This window comes from Chrysoperla carnea, chromosome X (assembly GCF_905475395.1).
Source record: "Chrysoperla carnea chromosome X, inChrCarn1.1, whole genome shotgun sequence".
Lineage (NCBI taxonomy): Eukaryota > Metazoa > Arthropoda > Insecta > Neuroptera > Chrysopidae > Chrysoperla > Chrysoperla carnea.
Window position 1 is genome coordinate 30,703,082 of NC_058342.1, and position 15,365 is coordinate 30,718,446.

General features: G+C 30.5%; 2 non-coding genes across 2 annotated transcripts; both read right to left on the reverse strand.

Moving 5' to 3' along the window:
- Positions 1-8,156: 8,156 nt before the first annotated feature.
- Trnaw-cca lies at positions 8,157-8,228 on the reverse strand. The gene has a single exon. It is a non-coding gene; the product is annotated as a tRNA-Trp (tRNA).
- A 1,485-nt stretch (positions 8,229-9,713) lies between these two features.
- Positions 9,714-9,785, reverse strand: Trnaw-cca. Its single transcript has one exon. It is a non-coding gene; the product is annotated as a tRNA-Trp (tRNA).
- Between the last annotated feature and the right edge of the window lie 5,580 nt (positions 9,786-15,365).

The following is a 15,365-nucleotide window of genomic DNA, read 5'->3' on the forward strand; positions in this document are numbered from 1 at the left end:
TTCTTCCAAAATTCAATATAATCCTTAATCTTTGTAATATTTTGAGAAAAACTTGAAGTAATTTTTGTCAAATTATGATTAAGTTAGAACTCATTTTCGGAGCAAATTGTTCATCTGCCTAGGGTTGACTTGAATAAAGGAGAGTAGACAAATATAAGTGAATTCTGAGTGGATCGAATCAGGCTAGAGAAAAGTGAAGCATATCAACAATAATTTGCTTTCTTTTTCTTATGTATAGGCAGTTTTATTACAGATATGATAAACAAATTACATAAGGAACAAAATTATATCTTTTAACTAACCGGTGCGGTACATTTTTAGACCGTGGGTCTAATTTTCATCGTTAATCAACACGATGAGCTATAAAACGAGAGGTAAATCATGGAATTTGATGAAGGAATGAGAAAAATCTCACGGAGTGACAGGAAAACTGTGACATCAAACGTACTTATGACTTCGTATGTATACATAAACAAATTATACACACACAGCTGTATATTTATAAGTTTTGTTTTTACTTTTTTAATAACACGAGCAAAAACCATTTTCTTCGTACCAAAAAATTTGTCATAAATTCAGATTGAACAGAATCTGTAGAAAATTTGTTAAGATGTAATTTAAAAAGATTCAGTTTTAATCAACTGGTACATTTACCATTGAAAAAATTCCACCTTTGATAGCGAATATATTTTGAATTAACAGACATTCGCAATTCTTAAAGGGACGGTTATTTTTAACATCTACTCAAAATTTTATTTCATTCTACAAAAAGTGTGTACTTCTATGTATTTAAGGACATTCTACGTTAAGTGCTCAGATAAAATTTAACATCATCGCAAAAAAAATATTCTACAATTTGAATTCGCGGAAGATAATAAAAATAAATCGATCTTAAAAATGAACCAATCTTACAAGAAGTAATGGTTCTTCATATTTTTTTTAAAACATTTTTCAGTAATAAATGACATCTATTGTTGCACACATACACACCAAACTTCATATATAATCCTAAAAATGTATTTTTGATAATATATTTATGACTTTTTTTATGTCAAATATTTTATTTTAATATTTTTCAAAAAAAAAAAAAGAAAAAAAACATTAAAAAGTTTTTGATTGTATAGAATTATCTACTTAAATTGCAGTAAATTTTATATAAAATGTAACCAGTAGTATAAATTAATATTATGTACAAACACCCACACAATTAAGTATCTAGTATTTTGATAGATAAATTAAAGTAGTTCGGTATTTGAGCAATGATAGTTCAAAGTTCTTTGGTCACGCGACTATAGATTACCGATTACCGCCAATGCTGTCGCGTTAACGTAGTTCGGCTGTTTGAGCAAAATTTATCACAGATTCTGTTTATGCAAAAAAAAAAATATTACCTTACCGCGGCGCTTTCCAAAAAGAAAACAAAAAACTTTAGTTTTTGACGTATAAATTTGACTTATAAATTTTATCTTTTGCGATATTTTTAAAAACTTTTACGTGATACAAATATTATTTTTATTCATAACTTAAATTCAATGAATATAAATTAGTTGCTAACTTCATATGACGGCCGAACTACTTTAATCGTAGTTGTAATATAAGAAGTGGATAATAGACATATCAAACAAGTTACTTTTATTATACCTTGCATATATGATATGTATCAAGGTATATTAAATTAAGTCCCAAATTTGTAACGCTTTGAAATATTGATGCTACAGACAAAATTTTAATTTTATCATATTTTAAACAAGTGAAAACAAATAATTGACTGAGCTAATTATGGATATACCATGTATAGACCATGTATGTAAAGAAAGATAATCGAAGGTACATTCTTTACATTAAAACTTTTGTTCTATCCCGTTCGAGATAGAACCAGTTAACAAGATGGATCCAATGGACCTAAGACCCTATTGACTTAGGTTGCTCATTTACAAACTCGACCTCACTTTTTACGTCTTAATCACGCTATAAAAATTTCAGCTAGACATCTCTTCTCGTTTTTTTAGTTATCGTGTTGACAGATGGACAGACGGACAACCGGAAACGGCCTTTCTTGGTGATTTTATGAATACCTTTACCAAAATTTTGCAAAATTAAAAGCGCTATAAAAATTAATTAATATAAAATTATGTAGAGGTTATGATTTACAAAGTTAAAGAATATTTCATGTGCGAAATATTTAACACATGTACAGAATGAGTGAGGAAATCTCTCAACACGCGACTAAGATTACCGAACGTTTGACGCGAGTACTAAAGAGTTAAATCTGATAAAATATTCTGCCGAATACACAATATTCACTAACTTATACGACCGCATTTACCAACCCAACAAACCAACGACATGTTACACATATAGTAGAAGATTTATACCTTCAGATTTTAATAATATATCATAAAAAAAAGATAATTCAAATGAATTTCTTGTATTGTAAGAAAAGATCCATAATTTTAAATTGAATGAGACTATCTTTCAAGAAAATAATAGTTACTCATTTTTTATGATTATTATTTATTAAATTAAATTTCATGTGATTTCAGTTTAAACTTTATTGCAAGTTTTTTTAATGAGCTTAAGGTGGCTGGTGAAATACTATTTTAAAATATAAAAAAAAAGACAGATGAACGAAATACAGTCAAACCTAAGTGAGTGTGACTTGGATAGGGGAGAAAGCTTTTTATTATTATTTTATTGTTCAAAGTTGGCTGAAAAAATTATGAATCATATAGGTTATTTTTTTCAATTGGATGTTTCTATATCAAAAAATCTAGAGAGTGTAATAAAAAACTATCTAAAATATTTAAACAATCTTGTAGTTTATAATAATACCATCAAAATATAAGGTCCTCGATGATATAAAAACAAAATTTTAATTTAATTATGAGTTCATCGAAGATCCATCATTTGATGAACAGAAACGGCTATAGTTAGTTTATTAATGATTGAAGAGCGATATCTATATTATCAAATTTATAAGCCGTACTTGCACACAATCTTTTATATACTTTTGTAGTTGCGTGATAGTTAAAGCTAACACATTATTTGATTGCAAAGCATGTAATTGGTTTATATGTATGTACCGTGCAACTAAAACTTTTTTACAATCATCTTAATATGCACCAACTGCCTTAAATATAATACATATTATTAAGTGTATGAATACACACGTAATTACGATATTTAAGTGCAATATATATACTTATTAAAATCAATTTAACATAATTTAATAACCGTATTAAATTTATAAGTTGTAAATTTTTATTAATTGTTTATTTTAATAAAACTTATTGGCGCTATTTAACATTTATGATAATATTTTGAGTTATTGAAATTACTTATGATTATGTAAATTTTTATTGATTATATAACTAGGTTTTCATTAATACTAAGGTTGAATCAAAAGCTGCGTACATGAACGAAATACGTAGTTTATTACAAAATTTCAAGGAAAATAAAATAGATAGCAAAGAAAATGATACTTAATCCGGAAGTCCTTAAAATAAAATCGCCTAGACATCCTTAGCATCAATATATAGGTTTTATGGACGTAAATTATTCAAAAACAGCCCCCTTGAAAACTTCCGGAAAATCGATAAGAATGAAAATAATTTTCCTAAGTATATTTCATCTCAAAATAGCAAAAATGATATATATATATATCAACATCTGATCTTTGTGTTTCACGAGATCAGATAATGCGTAACAAACGTAAATCAGATCGAATTTTAACTGAAATCGATTAAGAAAACAATTTTTCTCGAATTTTAGCCTTTTTTTAAGGGGTACTCCTTTGAAAATTTCCGGAAAATAGAAATTTTTTTTGACCTCCGATCAGAGTGAAAATAATTTTACACAAGCATGACTCGAAAAAAACGAACAATCATGAAAATTCTGCACGAACGTGACTTAAATAGAACGAATAAAAAAGTTTTACAACTGACTTATGGTATCACTTATCGTGATACCAATAAAATAAGCTGAAAAGTCCTTTAAACACTAAAATCATGAACAAAATCAATTCTCACTACTCTAGTTGTTGAGGTCAAATCCATCGTGGTGGCGATTCAGCAATCATAATGCAAATTTTTGCTTTTACGACCATGACCATGTAGTGGTCCGGTAAAATTTTCAAAAACCCGGCTTCCCGGATAAATCTTCTAAGTCCGTCACTACCCTCCACTGAATTACACCGCATTTCACTAAAAACTCATCTACTCTAACCATGCATATAGTCCAAAACTTTTTGACAATATTGTAGCTGAAGAACTACCTTAATTTACAACGTGTGAATTTTTCATTTCAGGCTAAATAAGTAATAAGTAATAAATTTTAAAAAATCTATCTGAAAAATACCGTTTAAATATATATTAAATAATTGAGAACGTGTTAATGAGCTCCTTATTACAGTTTGAAAACTATACTTTTTAAATATTTATAATTTACCGTTTAGATGACAGCATGAAAGTAGCTAGACAGTGTTGCTTGTAATCACGAATAATTATGGACCTTAATAATTTATTTGGTTCTAAAACTTTCAGTAACAAAATAGTAGATTCTATTCGAGGAGAGAAATAACTATATATTGTATAGCAAAGTAAATAAAACTTATTAAAGATAGTTTATTATTTACTTTGCCAGGGGCGTATTGATAGAAGGGGCGATCAGAATAAATAGGGTATTCTATTATTTTTGAAAAAGTACTTCAAAATGTTGATTTTGCTAATAAAAAGCCACCAAAAATTTATTTCGGAAAAATACACAAACTTTCTTGCCAAAAACTTAAATTTTAAACCTTTTTTAAACTGTTAAAAACGCGGGCATCCAATTTGATGACGTAATATCGGTATCATTACACGAAATAACACAAATAAGTTTGACAGATATATTCATAGACATCTGATTATAATAAATATAAATACTTCTCTATCTATGGATATATTATACTCAGCTGTTGTACTAATTGATGGTCTATGGCTCATACCGATATGACATCACAGCAAGGCTTACCCGCGTTTTAGGTCACGTGATATACAGTTTAAAAATTACGATTTTTAATTTTAATATTTTAAAAGAAAAATGTGCTTTTCTGACTCGAATAGTAAAATAATGTTTTAAAAAAAGTGTATTTTTATAGATTTTTTCTTCAATGGTTAAATATGAACAATAATATTATTAAAGTATATATAAAAATTTCATATGCGTTATAAACCTACCTACTAGAAATGTATGTAAGTGATTCATATTGCATGCCTCCACGTTCGTATATACTACACATATGTAGAGATGACCCCCTATTTTTTTACTCAAAGTAGAAAAAAAGATATAGAATTCTACTAATATTATAAATGTGATAGTTTGTATGTTTGAATGCTTTGATGTTTCAAAACAAGAGATGGGTACTGCAAGTGGGTCCCTAGCACCTAGACCAAGAGTCCTCTGTGTCCTCCTTGAGAACGACGTACCACCTGAAGACAAGGCTTCTTCGAGTAGGAGGCGCTATTGAAATCAGATGAAGCCAGAGGATTTTGTCAATACCAGATTCTCCCTCGGGATCTCTCCTAGGATAGATAGATCCAAGGTTTCGTACCCGAACATTCTGCAGGTGCAAATACATTTTTTGAGGTATTGTCATCCTCCATACAAGCTCTACAAGTGGGATCATTAGAGATCCCAATATTGCGAAGGTGACAGTTCAATCGACAGTGTCCTGTCAAGAGTCCCATCAACCTTTTCAACTGTGCTCTAGTAATTTTCAGGCGAGTACAGTCGAATGGCCTAGCTGTGATTGTACACAGCTTAGCCTATTGCATACCCTACGAAAAGTCCCAGTAAGGTCCCTGTGGGATCATCAAATTACGAACTACAGGACATATACACTTGAAATTTGGTATAGATGTGTCTTATAGAACATTATTCCGGGCTAATAAGGACTAACTTTTCTATTAGAAAAATAATTAGGATTACGCGGTAGTCTTTGTTTTTGCAATTGCCCTTCGAAGTGAATAGGTAACTGCTAGTACTTTATACTTTATATGCATTTTCTTTCTATGTTTATAGTACACACACACACATGGTGATAATGTACTCTCGTTTGTACAGTGTGGTTAATAAAAACGTACAAACTCTGCGCCATTTGCAACTAGCATACATTTTCGTTTACCGACAGCATTAAATGTAAGCATAATTAATTGTTGTTGTCCTAAGGGGAGACAAAATCGGAATTTTTGATTTATTGGAGAAAAAATCAAATTTTGTTTGGCTTAAGAACTCATAAATTTAAGAATATTTCTGTCCAACCACTTGCTATTCATTTGTCAACTTTCTTGGACGTCATGTCAGTGGGAGCAATTATTTGTCCTAGATAAGTATACTCCTGAACATATTCAAAATTAATGTCATCTTTTCTTTTATAATTTCTACCATTGTGGAGTTAGCCATCCATTTTGTTTTATTAGATTTAATTTCTAGGCCGACCTCTGCTTTCATAACAAGTGATTTGCTCTTGCTTTTTGGGATAAACCTTAGCTATAATGTGAATTATAACTAAGGCATTTTTATAGACCATTCAGTTTGAACAACATCATGAACATTGGTTAACATTTGAACAGAGAAAGTAAAGACGGCAACAACTATTCTCTTAATCATTCCTCGTAATTATAACATGAATTTATTCTGTGAGCTATATATTTTAAAAACCCATACAAAAAACAACCTCTCCTCATTACGCAATGCGTATCATATATGCATGCTGCTATGCAATAAGTGAATTGCGTTACAATTACAGGGTGAACAAAAAGTTAAAGAACCCCTGAATTATAGAAAATAATCCTGTAACACAAAAGCTGTAAGATTTCACATTTACAATTTAATGGTGGCTTTGGATTTGACCTAAAGGTCAAGTCAATTTTTTAAGATTTTAAGATGATTGTAAACCTACAGTATCCTAAAAAAGTTTTAGTTTATTGCACGGTACACACATTTAAACCAAATACATGTTTTGTAATGAAGTAATGTGTTATTTTTAACTTTACAATACCACGTAACTACAAAAATATATAAAATATTGTGTGCAAGTGATGCTTATAAATTTGATAATATAGATATCGCTCTTCAATCATCAATACCTACAGTCGTCTCTGTTCATCAAATGATTGATCTTCGATGAACTCATATTTAAATTAAAATTTTGTTTTGATATCATCGACAACTTTATATTTTTATGGTATTATTATAAACAACAAGATTGTTTAAATATTTTAGATAGTTTTTTATCACACTCTCTAGATTTTTTGATATAGAAATATCCAATTGAAAATCATAACCTATATGATTCATTACTTTTTCAGCCAACTTTGAATGATAAAATAATTATAAAAAGCCCGATGATCTATGCATTTTTTGTGATTTTTTGAAACTTTGTTAATCAAAAAATGTATTTATAAAGTTTTATTGATATCTCTACTATTATCCAATCCTTACGAGGTGTTTCGAGCTTTTTGAACATTCTGTATACATACATTCGTATACACTCATTCTTACACACACACATACAACCATGGCTTACACTACTTCACTGTTTACAGTTGTTTTATAAATATTTTTCACAATTTACGCCGTTTTCTGCAGTTCGTAATTAATTATATATGAACGATATTTTATATACCCCATGCAAAAGTATTTGACGAAATGTAAACTATAAATTTTTTCCAATGTCATACCATTTGGTGTAACTTCATTTGGAGGGCATTAACATTTTAAAAGTATTGGCAGCCCCAATTTGCACTTCATAGGTACTCTCTGAACTTATGATACAAAGTTTCAGCGCTCTATCCCAATTTGGAGGGGCTGTGGAGAAGAACAGAACCTAAAAAGGTGAAAGATAGGGATTTTCATTTTAAAATCACGAATCACTTTTGTTTCGTACTAAATGATTTATAACTAATGTAATAAAATGAATAACAAATATCTTCTATCTTAGTCCAACTTATTGCTGTCAGTACGAAAAAATAAACCCTGCACTTGCGCTTATAACATTATGAAAAGGCCTATAAGCGCCGCTCTTTTAGCGCGCCTTAGACTAAATTAACTGACCTGTATTTGATTACGTAATACGTTGCACAAAAAAAAAAACCGTTTTTATTAAAACTTAATATTGACCCCGACGTGATTTGAACACGCAACCTTCTGATCTGGAGTCAGACGCGCTACCGTTGCGCCACGGAATCGTTGATATCAGTTTGTTGTTTAAATACAAAAATTTAGTCACATTATCTAAAATATTGCAATAATTAATATTTGGAGAATTAAAAATGAAATATAATTAATTTCTCCAAAATCAAGAACTATGACAACTGCACCTTAAATACTCAGTAAAATGGTTGTGCCCATTATCGATTACCTCGGTGGAATTAGGCCCTCTCACGAGATGAATCCGTTTCAAATTTCGAGGTTTCATCTTCGTCGACATAACTCTGCCATGCAGTAAACTGTTATGTTAGACACAGTTGGTACATTGAGATCGCATCAGATCCATTCAGTAAGATCATTTGACGTTTTTTTTAAACAGAGACAGAGCCTAAACGGCCAGGAAATCGAACAGGCAAACCCTAGACTTGGAGAATAGATTTGGACGTCGCATAGGCTAACGGACGTACCGACTATAGACTTAGCTGCCTTGTGACGATTTATGTCTCTTACAGAGATGGACGGCTCGCGAATGCAAACTCCTAACTATATAAAGTGTCTTTTCTATTAAGTTTATAACATGAGCTCGAAGAGTTCAGGTTATAAGGACCACAGATTGATATGAATATTTGAACTTTTTAGATTATTTGAATTTGAATATTTTAGATTCAGACTGTTGAGATGTTCCTGCTTTTTTAATAAACTTTTAAGGAAAATGATACAGTTATAAATTACACAGGGTATATAAATAATTGACTAAAGTCAATTGTTACCCTCAACTTATTTATACTGAGCTATATATTTGAGTCGTATGGATGCATTTTTTATAAACATAACTTAATAGCGCTCGGATAAAGATTCCAAATAGATTATTATAATTTGTGATGCATTATATTTATCCATCAAATTAAATCATATAATGTGATTTTTATTTAAAAAAAAAAAGAAAAAAAACTGACGCGAGTCCCCACACTATTTCCATGCGATGAACTTTATATAGTAAGTGAAAACAAACAATTGACTGAATTAATTGTTGAAATACCATGTATAAACATTGTTGATTATATTACACAAACATACATACCTATCAATCACACATAACTAATATTCGCATGTAATACGCAGTATACATTTTGCGCCTAATTTGCTGTTAACTCGACGCCACTTTTTACGTCCTGAGGACGCTGTAAAAATTTCAGCTTTTTTCCTTTTACGTTTTTGAGTTATCGTGTTCACAGACGGACAGACAACCGAAAATGAACTAATTAGGTGATTTTATGAACATCTTTACCAAAATTATGTTGTTCGCAATCAATATTTTTAAGCGTTACAAACTTGGGGCTAAGCTTGGTATACCTTGAAATATATTGCATATATACATGGTATAAAAAAGTAATTTAATGCAAAAACAAACAATAGACTGAGTTAATTGTTGAAAAACCATGCATAGACAGAAGAAAGAAGTTTCATTACTTAATTTGTTGCAAAAATACAGTTTATAAAACCATGCTCTAAAAAATTTTGATTGACCCCGACGTGATTTGAACACGCAACCTTCTGATCTGGAGTCAGACGCGCTACCGTTGCGCCACGGAGTCGTTGTTAAAATTGCCTCTCACTGTGAACTAGCCGTGAGTGATCAACTTTGTGTTATAATTATGTGAAACAGTTTTTAAACAGATTTTGAGTATTTTCACAATATTGAGTTGATAGAAAGAAATTTTCAACAATCTATTTGTAGGTACAAATGAGGCAAGGTCCTCTTACACCTCGAAGCGTCGGGTTTTTCCCTTGAAGTATCTCAAAACTAAACAGATTTTCTCGTAACAACCCGTAGAATTTTCTCTTGATTCGACGAAGAGTTACGATGTCATAGACAGAAACACAGATTCACAGATACACAAATGAATCTTTGTCACACCTCTCGTTCTTGTGTTGGGGGTTAATGTACGCAGTCTCAAACAATTTATACATGCATCTTTTTAAAATCAGTCAAAAATAAATTCAACTCTATTAAAAGCATTTAATATATTGTAAACCCAGCGAAGCGAGTGGATATCACTCCAGTTAAAAATAAAAATAAAATTCAGGATCTTAGCAAAACAATCCGCCTTAGTAAAAAGTCAATTATTGCCGTGTTGACATGTGTTCCATGGCTTGATTTCTGACGGTAATATATTTATTGATGATGGTATTTATTTTCAACGTAAATAAGAAATTCAAAAATAACATTTTCCATTAAAATCAACAACATATTTTCCTCAACAACATACAAATTATATAATCTGACCTGTTTATTTAAGATAAAACGCAAAAAATTGTAATATTTATTTATCTATAAATGACCTAGAAATTTATAAATAAAATAAATTGCATTTTCCAAGAGAAAATAGGAAAATATAAAGGTAATAAACATATTACTAGCATAGATTATTTTAATGTTTGAAACGATTTTTAATTTAGAAATGAGAATCATATCTTATAGAAAATATTAAAGAATGAGTTTAATTTAAGGTAACTCGATTTATACGAGCAAAAATATGTATAAAATCCTTCACAACCTTTTTCAAATGAGTTGAGGTTAAATTAATTGCCTTTGCTTTGTTTACATTAAGAGGCAAATTATACAACGACTTCGTGGCGCAACGGTAGTGCAACTGACTCCAGATCAGAAGGTTTCGTGTTCAAATCACGTCGGGGTCAATCGGATTTTTTTTAGCACAATTTAGAACACTGTTCTTACAACAAATTATGCAAGCAAGGAAATGTTTTACCATTATATTGACACCGTGCGTGAGTTTTATAGGAGGCGTTTCCATGGTAACGATACACTACTTTAATTATAGAATTGTATGGATGCATATATAATTGTATGGATTGCATTTATGACTTACATTGAAAATTTAATATTATTGTCTCACAAATTTAAATAATTAATTATGATAATTTACATTTGCAAAATAATATTTGTGCAATTTGATTTCTTATTTTCACAATTTTTATACCATGTATATATGAAATATACATAGTATATTAAGTTTAGTCCCAACTTTGTAACGCTTAAAAATAATGATGCTAGAAAAAAAATTTTGTCATAGGTGTTCATAAAATCACCTAATTAGTCCATTTCCGGTCGTCCGCCCGTCCGTCCGTCTGTGGACACGATAACTCAAAAACGAAAAAAGATATCGAGCTGAAATTTTTACAGCGTACTCAGGACGTAAAAAGTGAGGTCAAGTTCGTAAATGAGCATCATTGGTCAATTGGGTCTTGGTTCCGTAGGACCCACCTTGTAAACCGTTAGAGATAGAACAAAAGTTTAAATGTAAAAAATGTTCCTTATCAAAAATTTTTTTCAAACAACTTTTGTTTGAAACATTTTTTCGTAAACATCACTGTTTACCCGTGAGGGCGCTATTTAGGCGGAAATTTTATAATATGTACTATACTTGATTATCAGTTATGTATGTATCACATGTTTGTATGTGTAATGTAATAAAGAAATCAACACTGACTATGCATGGTATTTCAACAATTAACTCAGTCAATTGCAAATTAGTCATAACAGCCTCCTTTATCGCCAAAATTTTTCACTGGCAGCGCTGGCATTGATTTTACTGTCCCTACCATGACTACGCACACAACGAATATATTATAATAATTTGCCTATAGTTTTTAAATGTATTATACTTAAAATCAATTTGGTGGATTTTGACAAAACAACATCCAATATGCAATTGTATCAGTGAGCGAATAGCCTTACAAAACTGGAAAAACATGTATAAAATTAATAGTCATTATTAAAGAAAATAAGTACGAAAAACAAACATTAATATAAACTTTTATCGTATACTATTTTTTACGTGTTTACTGAATCATATCATAATTATAAACAGTTTCAAAGGCCACGGCCTTAATTAGTAAGTGTATCTAACTGTATGATAATTAATTGTAATTTATTGTACAGGGACTAAATATCTGGCAATTCATTCATAATTAGCTTGCGAAAATTTCGATTTTACACTTTCAATTTCATTAGCTCTGTCTGTCAGTTATTTAGTGTTAATTTCGTTGAGAATTATGAATCAATCAAACATTTGTAAAAGCTGGACTATTTGTAAAAACTGGACGTGCTTAATTTAAAATAATTCGTAACGCATCAAGCTTTTACCAACAGTCATGCATGAGTAACTCATAAGAAAAATTATTTTCTACTTTTTAATTCGATAAACGCTTGTCCCTAGAAAAGTATGGTTTAGGTAAAGTTGTTAAGTTATTTATCTGTCTAAGAGGTTATTTTGTGCGCTGATCATGAACTTTTGGGTCATTTTGCTGCTCGAAATGAGGAAAAAAACATATGGTCGTGGAAAACTTCGGTTCTTGAGTCTACTTTTGAACAGAGGGTTCAGATGAAAAAAGGTTTTCAGTCGAAAATTGTGGCTAATACATACAATTTTCTGCCAACTAATAGTCAATTAAAGGCTATGTGCCCCATATATGGTGCTTTTTGCCCATTTTTTTGAAGTCGAGTTTATTTTTTTGATCACTTTCGAAATTCGTAAAATTGAGTTTTTAGGCCGAAAAATAGGTCTTGTAGATTAACGTCAATATATTTTCGCTATGTTCGTTATATCCTTTTTACGAAACGATTTATACATCGTATCGTATAAAATTTCCAAGTTTGAAAGGAGAAAAATTGTTCACAAAGCTTTAAGATCACAACAAAATGTAGGAAAAAAATATACCCTGAAAATTGTCGGGGTAAACATAGAAACACACCCCGTTATTTTACAAAATTGGTACAGTTTTGTAGAAAAAAAAAAAAAGATTACATAATAGATGTTCTCTTATGTAATAGCAATTAACATCTCTATGGTGATACGCGAGCTATATAGAAATACAAGCACGTATGTATAAAAAATAACTCTCACTAGTTTTTTTCCCCCGAAAAGATAGACTTATGATTTTATCGTAGGTTAACGAGTATTGGAGGGTGACGATGGTATATAAATACCACAAAACACAATTTACATTGGTTTTAAAGGTGTCTAATGTATGAATAATATCTATGTATTTGTTGCTCGCTACTTTTGGGCATACACTACGGTCCCTCTAATATGGGCGTCGCCAGGACGGGGAGCAGTTGGGACCTCTCTAGAGTTTGATAAAAATGTTTCAAAGCTCCTAATTGTCTTAAGAATGTAAAATTCTACTCAAAATTTCTAATATATCTGGCTCCAGTGTCTGTGAACCACCGGAATTTGGTATTTGCCATCGACTAGCGACGCCCTTGCCCTATAACTTCAATGATATAGGGCTAATTACAAAAACTAGGGGATGGGGGTTCTTCACATGGAAAAAACCGCTTTTTTGAATGTTGGTATGGGCTTGAACTTTATTACAGCCGCCACAAATTCAGTTAACTTCCCAGCCACCTTCCCTTTATATGTCCTAGTATTGTGTTTTTAAAGGTTTTTATGGCTGTTAACAACTGTAAAGCCTCTTCAAATTAAGCTAAAGAATTGAATGTCGGTATGTTAGTTGGTTAGTTAGTGTCAAAGATGCACCTTTTTGAGGGGGCAGTATACTACCCTCTTACTGATCTTTTATGTATATTTTTCCAGAAACTAGACATCAATCCTATTTCAATAAAAATTCTGCAAGAAATATGTAGAGAGTGGGAAATATGACTTCAGTGATTGGCACCGATGCTTACAAGTAGTCTTGTAAAAGAGAACTCTAAGTGTGTTTGGTTTCTCTATATACAAAGAGTCCTTTCAAAATATTAATACGCCATTTTTTTTGTAGAAAAAATTCTAATGCTTTAAAAATATCGTAAGAGATAAAATCTATTAAGTTAATTTGACCGAAGTTTTTTTATGTTTTGCTTGTTTCAGAATTTAAGTAATCAATATCTTATTTTCTTGAGTTAATAATTATTATTTGGGGCCAACCGGTATTTTATATACAACTTGCACTACACACATTTGTGTGTAGAAAAAACTATTGAATTTGTGCTTATAATTCTCATGTGTTTTTTTACATATCATCAGTGGCGGAACAACAATTACTTGAAATTTCATTCAAGCGAGTTTAAAATTTTATGTTGAGTTGAATTATCTTCATAACGGCATATGTTTATAAACGTTATATATAAATTCACTTTTATTTTTTCAGTGGATAAAATTTTCTGAAAATGAAGGTTATTTAATTCCATGAAAATATCTTCTACATGAATTTTTGAAAAAGTACTTCAAAATGTTGATTTTGCTAATAAAAAGCCACCAAAAATTTATTTCGGAAAAATACACACGCTTTCTTGCCAAGAACTTAAATTAAATTTTAAACCTTTTTTAAACTGTCAAAAACGCGGGCATCCAATTTGGTGGCGTAATATCGGTATCATTATACGAAATAACACAAATAAGTTTGACAGATATATTCATAGACATCTGATTATAATAAATATAAATACTTATTATCTATGGATATATTATACCCGGCTGTCTACACTGAACTAATTGATGGTCTATGGCTCATACCGATATGACATCACAGCAGGGCTTGCCCGCGTTTTAGATCACGTGATATACAGTTTAAAAAATACGAATTTTATTTTTAATATTATAAAAGACAAATGTGTTTTTATGACTCAAATTCAGAATATTTAAGTATATTTTTACATAAATTTTAACTTTTTTCAAATTTCATAATTTAGTTTTGGCTAACGATAATACCCTATTGCTTAAATCATCCCTCCTCCTCACTTTAAATCATGCGCATGCATAGTATACTACCGTATTTTAGCTCATATGTTTAGCGGGAAAAAATTTGTGTTCAGAGAGTCATGTAATGGATATAAAAGTTCCCACTCTTCGCTGTTTATACTCCCAACTCCCTCACCATTGACCTTCAATACATTGCACAATGATAATTACGACTAATAATAAATAATGTTATGTAAGTTTACATGTAATTTACAAAACAATATTTGTTGTTGAAACTGAATACATTAATGGATTCGAATCTGATTAAGTAAAATATTTATTATTACATTATTCTCATCATCGGTAAAACATTAGCCATTTTAAATTAATATTGTAAATGCGAAAGTAACTGCGTTAGCTTTCGATCTGTTGGCTTGGTTTTTAACGCGGTTTGCCATGATGAGCAACTTA